The 15547-nt window shown below is 40.5% G+C and overlaps 1 long non-coding RNA gene across 1 annotated transcript; it reads right to left on the bottom strand.

The window, feature by feature from the left end:
* Nucleotides 1–3499: 3499 nt before the first annotated feature.
* Nucleotides 3500–5101, bottom strand: LOC138870147 (uncharacterized). The gene is made up of 3 exons (XR_011400382.1): nucleotides 5055–5101; nucleotides 4291–4379; nucleotides 3500–3702 (listed from the first exon to the last, which is right to left on the bottom strand). It is a non-coding gene; the product is annotated as an uncharacterized lncRNA (long non-coding RNA).
* Between the last annotated feature and the right edge of the window lie 10446 nt (nucleotides 5102–15547).

Raw genomic sequence — 15547 nt, forward strand, 5'->3', positions numbered from 1 at the left:
GAATCTCTATATTTTGAAGCAATCCACCGGGTTTCTGATGTTCTATCTTTACTTGTTGACAATTGGGACACTGGGCTACAAATTCTGCAATAGACTTCTTCATATTATCCCACCAATACTGCTCCTTGACATCATGATACATCTTTGTCGAGCCGGGATGGATGGAATATCGGGATTGATGAATCTCATTCATAATCTTCTCTCGCAACCCTGCCACATTAGGCACACACAATCGGCTCTGGTATCTCAGTGCCCCATCTTTTCCGATCCCAAAAGCCATACTTTTACACTGTTGAATGCTTTCTCTTAATCGTACTAAGATAGGATCTTCATATTGTCGTGCTTTTACCTCGGCTACCAAAGATGATTCTGATGTATTCTGTACAGTAACACCTCCGTCATCAGAGTCTAACAATCTGATTCTCATATTGGCTAGCTGATGAAGCTCTTTAATCAACCCCCATCTACCCGCCTCAATATGTACTAAGCTTCCCATTGATTTACGGCTGAGAGCATCTGCCACAACATTGGCTTTACCGGGATGATACAATATCTCGACGTCGTAGTCTTTCAATAATTCAAGCCACCTACGCTGCCTCAAATTCAACTCTTTCTGCTTGAAGATGTATTGTAAACTCTTGTGATCTGTGTAGATGTCAACATGGACGCCGTATAAGTAGTGCCGCCATATCTTCAAAGCATATATTACTGCAGCCAATTCCAAATCATGGGTTGGATAATTCTTTTCATGCTTCTTCAATTGTCTTGATGCATAAGCAATCACATTCCCACGCTGCATCAATACGCACCCCAAACCTATACCTGAGGCATCACAATATACCACATAATCTTCTGTTCCTTCAGGAAGAGTGAGCACTGGTGCAGATGTCAATCGATTCTTCAGCTCCTGAAAACTACGTTCACAAGTGTCAGACCACTGGAATTTGGTAGCTTTTTGTGTTAACTTAGTCAATGGTGATGATATAGAGGAAAATCCTTCTACAAACCGCCTATAATATCCTGCTAGTCCTAGGAAGCTGCGGACTTCTGATGGTGTTGTAGGTCTCGGCCAATTCTTTACTGCATCGATCTTCTGAGTGTCGACACTAATACCCTCATCAGATATCACATGGCCAAGGAATGCTACTGAGTTCAGCCAGAATTCACATTTGGAGAGCTTAGCATATAACTTACGATCCTGAAGCGTCTGTAATACTATCCGCAAGTGGCCCGCATGTTCCGCCTCCGAACGAGAATACACTAGAATGTCATCAATGAATACAATCACGAACACATCAAGATAGGGCCTGAATATAGTATTCATGAGATCCATAAAAGCTGCTGGGGCATTTGTTAGCCCGAACGACATCACCAAGAACTCAAAGTGCCCATATCTTGTCCGGAAGGCCGTCTTTGGAATATCTTTCTCCCTAACCCTTACCTGATGATACCCTGAACGTAAATCAATCTTGGAGAAATACTTGGCACCCTGGAGTTGGTCAAACAGGTCATCAATTCTTGGAAGTGGATACTTGTTCTTTATAGTAGACTTATTCAACTGTCGATAGTCGATACACATCCGTAACGACCCGTCTTTCTTCCGCACGAATAGGACTGGTGCACCCCAAGGTGAAGTGCTAGGCCTAATAAAGCCCTTATCCAGCAAGTCCTTCAACTGCACCTTCAACTCTCGCAACTCTGCCGGGGCCATTCTGTATGGAGGAATAGAGATCGGTTGAGTGTCAGGTAACACATCAATGCTAAACTCAATCTCCCTTTCAGGAGGAAGGCCTGGGAGTTCATCTGGGAAAACATCTGGGAATTCGTTGACCACAGGGATTGATTGTAAAGTAGGCGGTTTCGCCTCCACATCCCTAACGCGAACGAGATGATAAATGTAACCTTTTGAGATCATTTTCCTTGCCTTAAGATAGGAAATAAACCTACCTTTCGGTGTAGCAATGTTCCCTTTCCATTCAATGACGGGTTCACCCGGAAATTGGAACCTAACCATCTTCGTACGACAGTCAACATTTGCATAGCATGAGGCCAACCAGTCCATTCCCATTATCACATCAAAATCAACCATTTCTAACTCAAATAAATTTGCCGAGGTTTGACGACTACAAATCATCACAGTGCAACCTCTATATACCCTTCTAGCAATCACAGAATCTCCTATCGGAGTAGATACCGCGAGGGGTTTACTTATCAATTCAGGTTCAATGCCAAACTTATTAGCCACAAAGGGTGTAACATATGATAATGTAGATCCCGGATCAATCAACGCATATACATCATAAGAAAACACAGATATAATACCTGTAACAACATCTGGAGACGACTCGAGATCCTGTCGACCTACTAGAGCATAGGTTCGATTTTGAGCACCACTCGAACTCGGCACTGCACCTCTACCCCTACCACGACCTGTCGACTGCTGAAAACCCCGTGCTGGAGGTCGAACTGATGAGGAAGAACCAGACACAGATCCAGTCGGCTGAGCCATACCATCACCTCCTCTATTAGGACAATCCCGCATCATATGGCCAGGCTGCCCGCACGAATAGCATGCATCAGAACCTCGACGACACAGTCCAAAGTGGGCCTTGCCGCACTGATCACAATGTGGTGTTGGGGGTCTCATCTGACTAGTATCCCTGTGATGTTGCGAGCCAGATGCCCGCGAACTCTGACCTGGACCAGAATAGGATCGATCATATCGAGGCCTCTGAAACTGTGGAGGAGCACTAGCTACAGGTGGCGCCGAACTCCTCGAAAACTGTGGCCTGATGCGGCCTCTGAAGTCATCAGAATACCCTGCAAATCTCGCCCTCTTATGCTGGCCTCTATCCTGCTCCCTAACTGCCCTCTGCTGGCGCTTACGATCCTCTAGGGTCTGGGCATAAGCTTGAATACGGGAAATATCCATGCCCTCCACCAAGGAGGCTGTCGTACACTCATTTATCAGATGTGGTCCCAACCCATTCACGAACATATGCACCCTATCACTCATCTCGGCCACCATATGGGGAGCATACCTTGCCAAAGAATCAAACTGCATACTGTACTCTCGTACACTCATATTACCTTGTCTAAGGTTCAAGAACTTATCAGCTCTAGCTCGTCGTATCTCAACTGGCAAGTAGTGACGAAGAAAGGCCTCAGAAAATTCCTTCCACACAGCTGGAGGAGGGTTCGGACCCCTGGATCTCTCCCAACTATCATACCAGAGAACCGCTAAATCCCGTAGCCGATAAGAAGCCAACTCTACTGTCTCTGTATCACTAACATGCATAACACGAAGTGTACGATGAACCTGGTCAATAAACGTCTGTGGGTCCTCCTTGGGGTCTGATCCGGTAAACACTGGAGGGTCTAAATTAATAAAATCACGAACTCTTGTACTAACTGGTTTCTCAGCAGCACCTGTATTCTGCCTCTGAGCCTGAGCAGCTACCAAGCTAGTCAATAACTGCAAAGCACTCCGCATATCCTGGTCTGGAGTGTCAGACGAAGGAACTGGAGGCGCTGGGTGCCTTCTAATATCCTCTGGAGGAGATGGAGTAGATGAGGTATGAGAGGGCATCTCACTTTGAGCCTCACTTTGTCCTGCTCTGACTTGGGGCACCTGACTGGTACCCTCTCCCGCTGCTGTATCAAGCCGCCTACTAATCGTTTGCTTCCTAGTCGAAGGCATCACTGAAAAAAACAAGGTGAATATTAGAGACAAACACTTACGACTCAACTCTACGCACGATCTAGATTCAGGAAGAAGGTAACAACCCTAGATGTCATGTAGCCTCCTGATTATAAATGTGGCGCGCTACACATCCATAATCAAGACTCTACTAGACACGGCTCATAGACAACCCCTAGGACAGACTTGCTCTGATACCAAGTTTGTCACGACCCAAACTGAAGGGCCATGACTAGCACCCGACCACACTTGCCGAGCACCAACGTACATTTCATCTAACCTTCATTATTATCTTTTAAGGCTGACGAGATCAATATAAATGGTAGACCTAGATCATGGACAACCAGCAATAAAATATGATGGCATGCATATACATAGCAGGGGATGACCAGACAATCAAGAAACTACATATAAGGTATGAGCTACCACGCTACTATGAAAGACTATACAACAAAAACTAGCCGACAAGGCATACCAAACTATACATGAGCCGACACCTGTCTATGAGCCTCTAAAAGAACATAAGTGTTGCAACATAGCCGGAACAGGGCCCCGACATACCCATAATGTCTATAACAAAAATTGCATACCAAGACCAAGGCAAGTCCGGAGAAGGGATCTCGCCAATCACCGCTGATCTACTGTGGTGGGGGAGCTGTACCTGCCTGTCTATCAGGACCTGCAGCACGACATGCAGCGTCCACAAATAAAAGGACGTCAGTACGAATAAAGTACTGAGTATGTAAGGCAAGGAACCATAAATACGATAAGTAATGTAAGCAAGGATAGAGAATATACAACCTGTAACATCTTAGTACCTCTGAGGGCTACTTACATGAAATGCATGATACATATGTATAAATACATAAACCTTTAAAGCATTTGCCTCTGTGGGCATCATCATCATCATATCGTACCCGGCCATAATAGGCTCGGTAGAATCGTACCCGGCCACGTGGAGCTCGGTAAAACCCAACTGATCAGTAGTTGCACAATAGGTGCCGTACCCGGCCAACTATAGCGTGGCTCGGTAGAGTAAAATAGATACATATATATAATGCATGCTCGACTCATGGAATCACATTTTAAACCTTTCGGAGTGACGTAAGGTCGGTATCCTCTGTACACGTTATTAGGACTAAGTCTTCACTATGAACCTTATAAGATTCAGGAAGTATGAACAACATTGATAACATAAGAATAAGAGAAGCAACATTAACATCAATCGTTCCATAAGAGGGAAAACAATGTAAGTACTGCTAGCTTCTAAGAGTAGAGTATCTTTGGAAGCTCGTTCATTACATTATGTACAATCGGAGTCGTGCAAAAGAAGGAAAGGGATAGCCTCACATACCTTGTATATACTGCCCCAATCTCAAGCTATGCAATTGTCAAAACTCCTTAGTCTACAATAAGAGAAACGATACTATCGTTATCATTTAAGCGTCATAACTATTATGTATCGACCACAACCTATTTTACGATGAAACGGACAGCACCTCCCCTATATATATGACCTCACACCATTCAAAACAATCACCAAACAGCCCAAACAACATCAATAATAAACATATTGAGCCTCCCAAAATAGTCCACACACAGCCTAATCACTCCATACATACGACGACCACCGTAGTCGTGTCAAACAACCTGGAAATGTTACGAATAACTATCAGCCCATAAACCTACATATATATGGTGTTTCTCCACACCCTTCCTCCTCCAAAACTCCACAAGATAGTAGTAAAATACGCAGCCCAACAACAACGCAAAACAGTCCACAAAACAATAACACTACTACCAAACCTTTCGATATATATCTCACAAGTTCTAGCTTCAATGGCTTAGCCGCAACTTGGATAATCTTAAATACATATAGAGTAAGAGGTTCCTTACCTTTATACAGAAAGAACAACTCCAATTTGACCTTAAATTTCCAAGAAATATCCCTCCAATGCTGCCACAACAACAAAAAAATGAAACTAGCGATCAATTAGTGTTTTTCGGCACTAGAATCACTTTAGAAGGCTTGAAATCACCTAGGATTAATATTAAGAACATTAGGGAGTATTTACAGAACATATACCCTTTAAAACAACCTCCCACACGAGTTGGAACGACACAAAAATGAGCAACAACAAGAAGAACAAGAGACTTACTAGCGCCACGGAATTCCCGACACTTGATTTGTGTTGTTTGCCCTTTTTTGGGTCTTGAATCTTGAGAGAACCTTGAGAGGATGTTCCTAGGGTTCTAAGTTCTGAAAATAGTGAAAAGAAATGACTAAAAACGGGTTGTGGTCATCCTATATAAGTCCAAATATCTTAAACCGACTTAGTGGGCCCCATAGAGAGGTGCTTGGCGCAGTCTCGCGAAAACGCGAATATCTCTCTACTCCGAGATCGTATCGATGAACGGTTTAATGCGTTGGAAACTAGACTCATAGATCTTTAATTTGGTGGGTAGATCACCCCGTAATTCCTTGTAAATTATGATAAAAGATTAGAAACATTTGACCTAATGTTTAAGTAAAATTATGAACCTAAGTTGCGACAACTTTTGTCGACTTTTGTTTCATAACTCGTTTGACTTCAAGACTTATGATACGGATATTATATGATTAAAATACCTTAATAAATGACCTCTTGAGTGTATTAAGCACCGCTAGATTACCTGAAAATACGAGTTACAACATCCTTGATTCGTTTAACTTCTAATATTGGTTAATCACCCTTATACACTCTTGTATCACTTAAGACCAATAGGATTGACTTCTTATCATCTCAAAGATAATTCCTTCTTGGATTTATGTTAACTAATATATGGAATGAACTAACACATGTGGATATGGGTTGTAACAGACCACTCCTGGTCAAACTTCTTAAAAACTTTCAAATTTCTAACTTTACCCAAACCACTCCAAAATAACTTACAGACCTGTGAATCCACTTCCGGGCGTACCCCCAAAACCAGAATCGCCATACGGAGCTATTCCCAGGCTTGAAATTCCAAGAGGACACCGATAACATTGAAATGCACTTCAACCCATACTTATGAAATTCTTCCAAAAATGCTAACTTCCACAATAGGCGCTGGGCTATCCAAAACCTAATCCGGACATATGTCCAAGTCTAAAATTACTATACGAACCTGCTAGAACCTTCAAATCCCAATTTCGAGGTTGTTTACTCAAAAATAAAATCTTATTTAATTCCTTCAACTTAAAGCTTACGCAATGAGAATTTTCTCTCCAAATCAACTCCGAACTTCTCGAAATTCAATTCTGACCATGCGTGCAAGTCATAATACCTGAAGTGAAGCTACCATGGACTCAAACTGCCGAATGATGCGCTAGAGCTTAAAACAACCGGTCGGGTCATTACATTCTCTCCCACTTAAACATACGTTCGTCCTCGAACGTACTGAGAATTGCGTTGGGGTTGCCTGAAATCACTGTTTAATGGCTCATGCACCTACCCTTGCTACCACAACTCAGCTGAAGCACATTAGCTCGAACAAATCTGAAGATATCATCTTTCATTTAGGCAAATAGGCTACAAACTCGAATGTTATACCTAAGAAAAACGAACTCTAGAAGGGACTACTCAACTCACGCAGCTAATATGGACCTTCCTCAGAAAATGGGAAACAAAACACACAAAAATAGATATAGGGAACTGTACTCAACATCACATTGTTGAGGCATGTAACCCGATCCAAACAACATACCCGTGGCAGCGTGCCACCCGATCCACACATAAAGTTCACATAAGGAGATACACACCGAGCTAAATTGCTCATTTACTACAAAATACCAAATATCAGTCACAAGCACGCCAAGTGTATAATACCATCCCTGGGAAGACATATAGCGCCATAAGTGTCACGACCCAAACCGAAGGGTCCACGACAGGCCCGGTGCCTTACTCAACTGAGTACCAATGTAACATATCTTTCTTATCATACTATCATGGGTAAATAAGCCAGAAAACCCGTCATGATATAACAAGAATAACACATAAAAGAATACTCAACATATGACGACCCAACATGATATACAAGTTTATACATGTGACATACGGTCCTATAAGGCCGACATGACCATTTGTAACCTCAAAACATAGGCTGACAAGGCCATACAAGTATCCACACACCTGACATCTGTCTACAAGCCTCTAAAAGTACATAAAATCACAAAGGTCGGGACAGGACCCCGCCATACCAATCAATACATATCCAAAGCATACTGACCAAATAGGTAACTCTGGAGCAAGTGGAATATACCAACACCTTCCTCTAAGCTAATAGCCTACTAGGAGGATTGTCAACCTATCAATCGACCTGCGGGCATGAAACGCAGTGTCCCAAGGCAAAATGGATGTGACTACGAATAAAGTACCGAGTATGTGCGACAGGAAAACATAAACAAGAATAGTGTATAAAGAGACAGTGGAGATACAACCTATAACATCTGAGTGTCTCTGGGGGATACTGACATGAAATGCATAATACATATATATATATATATATATATATAAACCTTTTTTAAAAACATATGCCTCTCGAGTACGATATGATGATGATGATGTCTACAGAGGCTTATGATGATCTAAACATCATATATAGTCATATCATGGCTTTAAACTCATTTAAATCATGATTAACAAGTCTAGTATTCATCTTAACTTACTTAACACTTCGGTAAACCTTTCTTATCCTTGTAGAAGGATTTCATCCTTTTGAGCTTACGTTAGATAATCCAATAATGATAGTGATGTTTGAAGTACGGGGTGTAATAATATGTACCCTTATAAACATTTGTCCTTGAATATTAACTCTTAAAGGCTTATGATGATGTCCACTCGAGAACTAGGTAAAAGCATACCCGGCCATCATAAGGCTCGGTAGAATAGTACCTGGCCACGTGGAGCTCGATAAACCCAATTGATCAGTGGTTGCACAATAGGTGCCATACCCGACCGACTATAGCGTGACTTGGTAGAGTAAAATAGATACCATATATAATGCATACTAGACTCATTGAATCGTGTTATAAACCTTTCAGAGTGACTTAAGGTCGTTGCACCTTCGATTAATATTATGGACATCTATATCCTCAATATGAACCTCAGTAGGATTCAAGGATCACACACAGTTGCTTAGAATAAATTTATAAGAAAAGAACAACATGGACAACCTTAGTTCCTAGGAGTAGATCCGATATGAATTAGCATATCGTTTATGTTTATGTCACTTTAGATCATGCCAAAAGAAAGAAATTAGTGCCTTAACATACCTTAACCATGTTGAGTCCTTAATACCTCCCAAGCAACTCTTCAAACAACTCAATTTAATCTACCATTACATAAGGAGATTCAAAATCAGTATTGAATAAAGGCTAAGTCTGCAACTTAAACTTGTAGCTCGTTTATATAAATTTGGGCAGCATTTCCCCTGTAACAAGAGCATACGCCAATACCATATAGCAACAACAATTACCAGAGAAATCCATCAATACATAATTGTCAATAACAAGACACCATAAAATAACAATAAGTCACAACTATTTTACGATGAGCGGCAAGCTCCAATTGGAATTCGTATATCCCATATCACCACTTATAGACTTTTTACATTAACTTAATAGTATCATTAACATGATAATGAAGTCATTAATCAATAATTCCAGCCTCATACCATATATCCATAGCAAAAAAAATGATCCAAAACTCCAGTTATTCTCAATTAGCAACTTTATACAGTGGTTCATGTCTAGTTCATCCATTTAACTCACCAATGTCAAGATAACCTTAAGCATCTATAGGAACATAGTATAATTACCTCCTACAGTAGATGCAAGTCAAAATCCATATTATATTTAGCTTACAATATCCCAACACACCCCAATCGATTCATACCCAAAACGACGACTATAGTAGTGTCAAACACCCCGAAAATATTATAAAGAATGACTAATCCATTATTTCGCCATTATGTGGTGTTTCTCCATACCATTTATCCTCCAAAAAATTCATTTAACAGCAAAAAAATAGACAGCCCAAATGCTGCACGAAACAGCCCACAAAACAGTCCATTATAATTCAAATAACTCGAACTCACGGCTTCCGATCACCTTCCCGTGAGTTATAACTATTAGGAAATGAATTAATAAATCTTCCTTGATGTTTAAGAGCTTGAAACAGAAATTAGGAATTTTTATTAACTTCAAAATACCTTCCAAAACTCAAACTATAAAGAAAAAGAGAGGCAATATGGCGATACTTACGCTATGGGGATCGTTCTAGTGTTATTGCTTCTTGATTTCGTGCCCAGGATGAAGGTATTGTTTGAAACCCTTGTAGAGGGCTTGATGTTAGAGGTATTATTTGGTTGAGCCCTCTGGAAATATGCAGAAAGAGACGAGATAAAGGAGATAATCTCCATTTTGTTGAAAAGTCAAAAGATGCTACTTGGCACCCTATAATTGGCTTGTCTTCCAACGCTTATAACTTTTTATCGGGGTGTCATATGAGCAAACAGTTAAGAGCGTTGGAAACTAAATTCCAAGACCTTCAATTTGGTATATAGTTGTCACAAAAAGACCTCATGTAGCAAACGAAATTTATTACTCAAAAGCTCCATTACAAGGTAAATCCTTAGTCGGTTTTTCCGCAACTTAAATTCGATTTTTCTCAAACTTTATACTTTAGATCTAAACATCATATATAGTCATATCATGGCTTTAAACTCATTTAAATCATGTTTAACAAGTCTAGTATTCATCTTAACTTACTTAACACTTCGGTAAACCTTTCTTATCCTTGTACAAGGATTTCATCCTTTTGAGCTTACATTAGATAATCCAATAATGATAGTGATGTTTGAAGTACGGGGTGTAATAATATGTACCCTTATAAAAATTTGTCCTTGAATATTAACTCTTAAAGGCTTGCAAAAAAATGGGACGTAACACCAAATATACTTTCAAAGAGGATCTTATTTTTGAGCTTACATCAATTGACTCACGACGTACTTTCACGTACAAAAATATGGGTTGTAACATTATTCCCCCCTTTAGAACATTCATCCTTGAGTGTTTATTGATGCGCTTCTCTTTCTTATACCATATGGCTCTTATGAATAATATAATATTGTTCTTTGTCATCTAGGCAATTGTTTTGTGAATAAATTTAAAAACCAGGGCATTCCCCCCTTTAGGCCTCTTTCTCTAACCACGGCCTGTGGTCAGAATTCTTCCAATCTCATAACTGTTGTTACCTTTTGACCAGCATAATGTACAACCGTGTACTTGTATGTGTGCCTATGCGACTCTTCTCCTCCTTTTTCCTCTAGCTTTTAGCCAATCTCTAGGCCTCACTTTCTGAACATATATAGAACTATGACAAAATGTCCCTCTAGGCATCTATAGGTGTACTAAAGTTCTTCGCTTGGTACTTTGTCGAACTTACGACTATTGTTATACCTTGCTTCACAGCCTCGGTTATCTATGCTTATGGTTTTACTACATCTAGGTAGGTCATACTATATCCTAACTCTTACTTCGGTTTATTATTACCAAGGTCTTCTACCCAACTCCAGGTTACTCTCTCACCGCTTATCTTATATGTATAAATCTAAGTCATTTAATGCTTCCTTATTACTGTTCATCTAAATAATTGCATCATAATCTCCTCTCATACTTTGGAACTCTTATTCATTTATTGTTGATTCACCTTAATGTTGATCTACAATCCACCACTGATAACTTGAAACCTCTTACGTAATACATTGTCACTAGGGCTCACGTCTCATCGGGGAATATCTTAAGTGGCTTTCCTTATCCACCTAGGGATGATGCCATACTTCAATAACTGTATTTTATAGCATTCCAATGTGATTCATCCTGTAGGGGTATTCTAATCTCGTTCCATCCATGACATCTCTTCTCTTTGAATCATTACTCAGTTGAAGGCCTAAATATCATCCTTTTGTAATTTACCACAATTACACCCTTACATTACGACCAGGACAACATTTCATCTCTTCTAAATGCTCCTAGTCTTAGACTCCTCCGTGCTAATTCAAGCTATACTGAGCTTTTTATAACATACATAAACCATCAGCCCACTTGTTTGATAGGCTTAATACCGAGGTCTTACCTATTCTTATCAGTTTCTAACTCACCTTTTCTTATCCTTACTCCCATATACCTAAAATCTTGTCACTCTGCCATACTTTATATTGTGACCTACACATATCTATTGTACTACTCACATCCGTCTTTGGTTTGTCTTATTGCCCACGAATACTATAATTTCATGTACCTCATATGTTCTCAAACATCACCTTTGATTTTTTCCCATTCATTAGCCACTATAGGCGCCACTTTCTTATGGAGTGCATCCAATGTTATAGTGAGACTATTGTTACTAGACCAATTCTTCTTCAAGTTAATATACTTAGGTTGAAGCCTTCTTCCTTATTTTCTGAGATAGTCTTTCGTGGTAGTACTTAAGGGGAGATCCTCTGACTCCTATAAAATTACAAGATTATTACACCGTATACCCAAAGAAATTTTTGATATTGTCACTCACCTATAATTATCCTTAGTTACTTACCTCCGCGCCTTTATGCTCGTAGGGTTGCTTCTGAACTGAAATTTTTGATTGTTTTCCTAGTGGCACCATCTTTTATTTTTGTAACACTTATACGGTACCTTTAACAACCTCAACTCCTATCTGAATATTTCTCAAGGATTACGATGTCATATCTGCGAGACTAAATTCACTATGTTGGGGTTCACTACGGTTATCTTGCACAATCTACTAATTGTCTGTATCCTCTTATCTAGTCATAACTAGTCTCTTCATCAATCAACTACTAACTACTCGTTAGTCCATTCTCATATCTATATTCAACGTAATGTCTCTTGGGTTATGTCCTTTGTCTTAACTTACCTCTCGCATGGCCTCTTTATGTGTCAAGTGTTCATTCGCACTTATCTATCAATAACATCCTTATAACGACCCGGCCGGTCGTTTCATGAGTTGTTGCTCTGTTTCTCCTATTTCTACTTATTATTGCCTTGTTCAGCTATATTTTATGCTATCGGGTTGGTTGGCTTGGGCTCAGAGAGATTTTTGGTAAGGTTTGAGACACTTAGCCTCTTTTGAGTAAGCTTAAGTTGGAAAAGTCAGCCGGATGTTGAATTATATGACAAAGGGCTTGGATGTGAATTCTGATGGCTCGGATAGCTTTGGGAGGTGATTTGGGACTTAGGAGCGTGATCAAAATGTGTTTTAGAGGTGCAGAGTAGATTTAGGCTTGAATTGGCGAAATTGGAATTTTGGCGTTTTCCGGTTGGTAGGTAAGATTTTGAAATAGGGGTCAGAATGGAATTCCGAGAGTTGCAGTATGTCTCTTGTGTCATTTGGGATGTGTGTGAAAAATTTTAGGTCATTCAGACGTGGTTTGATAGACTTTTTGATCAAAAGCGGAATTCGGAAGATTTTTGAACCTTAGGCTTGAATTCGATGTGATTTGGTTGATTCGATGTTGTTTGAGGTGTTTTGAAGATTGGTATAAGTTTGGATAGTAGTTTATATCTTGTATGTGCTTTTGGCTGAGGTCCTGGGGGCCTCTGGGTGATTTTGGATGGTTGACGGAAGAATTGAGTTGAGTCTTTCAGCTGAAGCTTTAGGACTGCTGTCATAACCGCATCTGCGGTTGGTAGGCCGCAGGTGCGACCCCCGCAAATGCGGAAGCAAGCTGAAGAAGTGGCCAAGGGGGGTATCGGCTGGAACCGCAGGAGCGGCTAAGGAAGCGCACCTGCAATGGCGCAGGTGCGGCAATGCATCGCAGATGCAGAAATTTGCCCATAAGTGAAAATCGTAGATGCAGTGTCTTGGACCGCAGAAGCGGTACCGCAGATGCGGTGTGTGGACCGCAGTTGCAGAATTCCTCAGTCAGAAAGTGTATAAGGTTTCCTTCACGTATTTTTGCTAAGTTCTCCATTTTTGAAGACTGGAAGTGAGCTAGGGCAGTGAATTTCAAGGGGAAATTGAAGAGTATCAGTTGGGTAAGTTCCCTAAGCTTCATTACTTGAGTTTATGATCATTTTTTCATTGTTTAATCATGGTATTAGTGGAAATTAAGGAAGCAAATTGAGGGATTAGGGCTTGGTATTCGAGACCTTGACTTGAGAATTTGAGGGGCCATTTGTGGTCGGATTTTGATACTTTTGATATGAATGAACTCGTGGAGTGATAAGGATTCCATTTATGTAAATTTTATTAGATTCCGAGACATAGGCCCGGGGGTCGGGTTTTGGTTAATTTCGGGATTTGTGTTGTAATTTGATTTCTTTTGAGTGGGCTTTGTTCCCTTAGCATATATTGATAGTTTTGCACTATTTTTTGTTAGATTTGGAGCATTTGGAGGCCGATTCGAGAGGCAAGGGCATTGCGGGCTAGAGTTTGGACCGGATAGAGGTGAGTAATGATTGTAAATGTTGTCCTGAGGGAATGAAACCCCGGATTTCACATCGTTGTGCTATATTGAGGTGACGCGCATGCTAGACGACGAGTGTAGAGTCGTACATTGTTGGGGATTGTGACTTAGTCCATCCCGAATGACTGTTTTACTGTGTATTTGATTAAAAACGGTTTGCTATCATCATGTTTTGGATTTAATGCCATATTTGGACCTCGTGCCAACTATTTTGGACCCTTAGGGGATTTTTACTACTATTCCTCACTGTTTTGACTTTATACTTGTAATCAGTCATGCTATATTCTACTGTTTTTATAACTAAGCCATGTTTACTCTATTTTGGCATCTTGAATGATATTCTGAGCTGAGCATCATATTTTACTGTGCTCGAGTGGCTTTTAGAGATTTCTGACTGAGTAGGCCCAAGGGCCTGTGTTGTGAGGTTATTATGGGATAGGGCTACGCGCCGCAGCGGTATTGAGCTAATTCATGATTATGAGGTCGTGGGCCTGAGTTGTATGCCACAAGGTGGCTTAATATGAGGTCGAGAGCCTATTGATTATGCCACAAGATGGCTTAATATTGCATTTGGGCCGTAAGGGCCCCTCCAGGAGTTTGTACACCCCCAATGAGCGCGGGTACCCAGTGTGATATATTATATAGCCCGAGGGGCTGATTCTGTTGATATTGTGCCCGAGGGGCTGATTTTATGTGTTTATCTTTTCTCGCTATTTTTTATTTACTTGTTTAACTGTTAAAAGATGTTTTAAAGAAGCTTATACTAAACTAAGGTGTTTTATGAGATTTCACTGTTTTGTTGCTTTGCAAAGGTTTTCACTGTCTCTTTGTAGCATTTTGCTGTGTTTTACATGTTTTCTTATCGTTCAGCCTTCATTTATTATTATTACTCATTGAGTTGGAATACTCACATTAATCCCTGAACCCTATGTGCAGATTTAGGAGCTTCGAGCCCTGCTAGCGAGGGTTGATTGCTTCCAGCAGACCGTGCGAAGATCACTAGGTAGCTGCTTGGTGTTCGCAGCCCAGTGCTTCTCCTTCCTATCTTTATCTTCTTTTTGTATTGAATTGTATTAGACTATTTAGTCTTTTCCATACTCTTAGACTTATGTTAGATGCTCATGACTGGTGACATCTCGATGACGGGCTGTGTTTGTTTCCGCAAATTGTACTATTTCACTGTTCTTTTGGGATATAATCATGTTAATGACTTAAATTGAATTATTATATCTGTTTAAATGAATTGGGTATTGTGTCGGCTGGCCTTGTTTCACGATAGGCGTCATCACGATCGGGTCCGGGTTTAGGATCGTGATAATCCTAGGCGGGAAACCTTAC

The sequence above is a fragment of the Nicotiana sylvestris genome, chromosome 6 (genome assembly GCF_000393655.2).
Source record: "Nicotiana sylvestris chromosome 6, ASM39365v2, whole genome shotgun sequence".
Taxonomy (NCBI): Eukaryota; Viridiplantae; Streptophyta; class Magnoliopsida; order Solanales; family Solanaceae; genus Nicotiana; species Nicotiana sylvestris.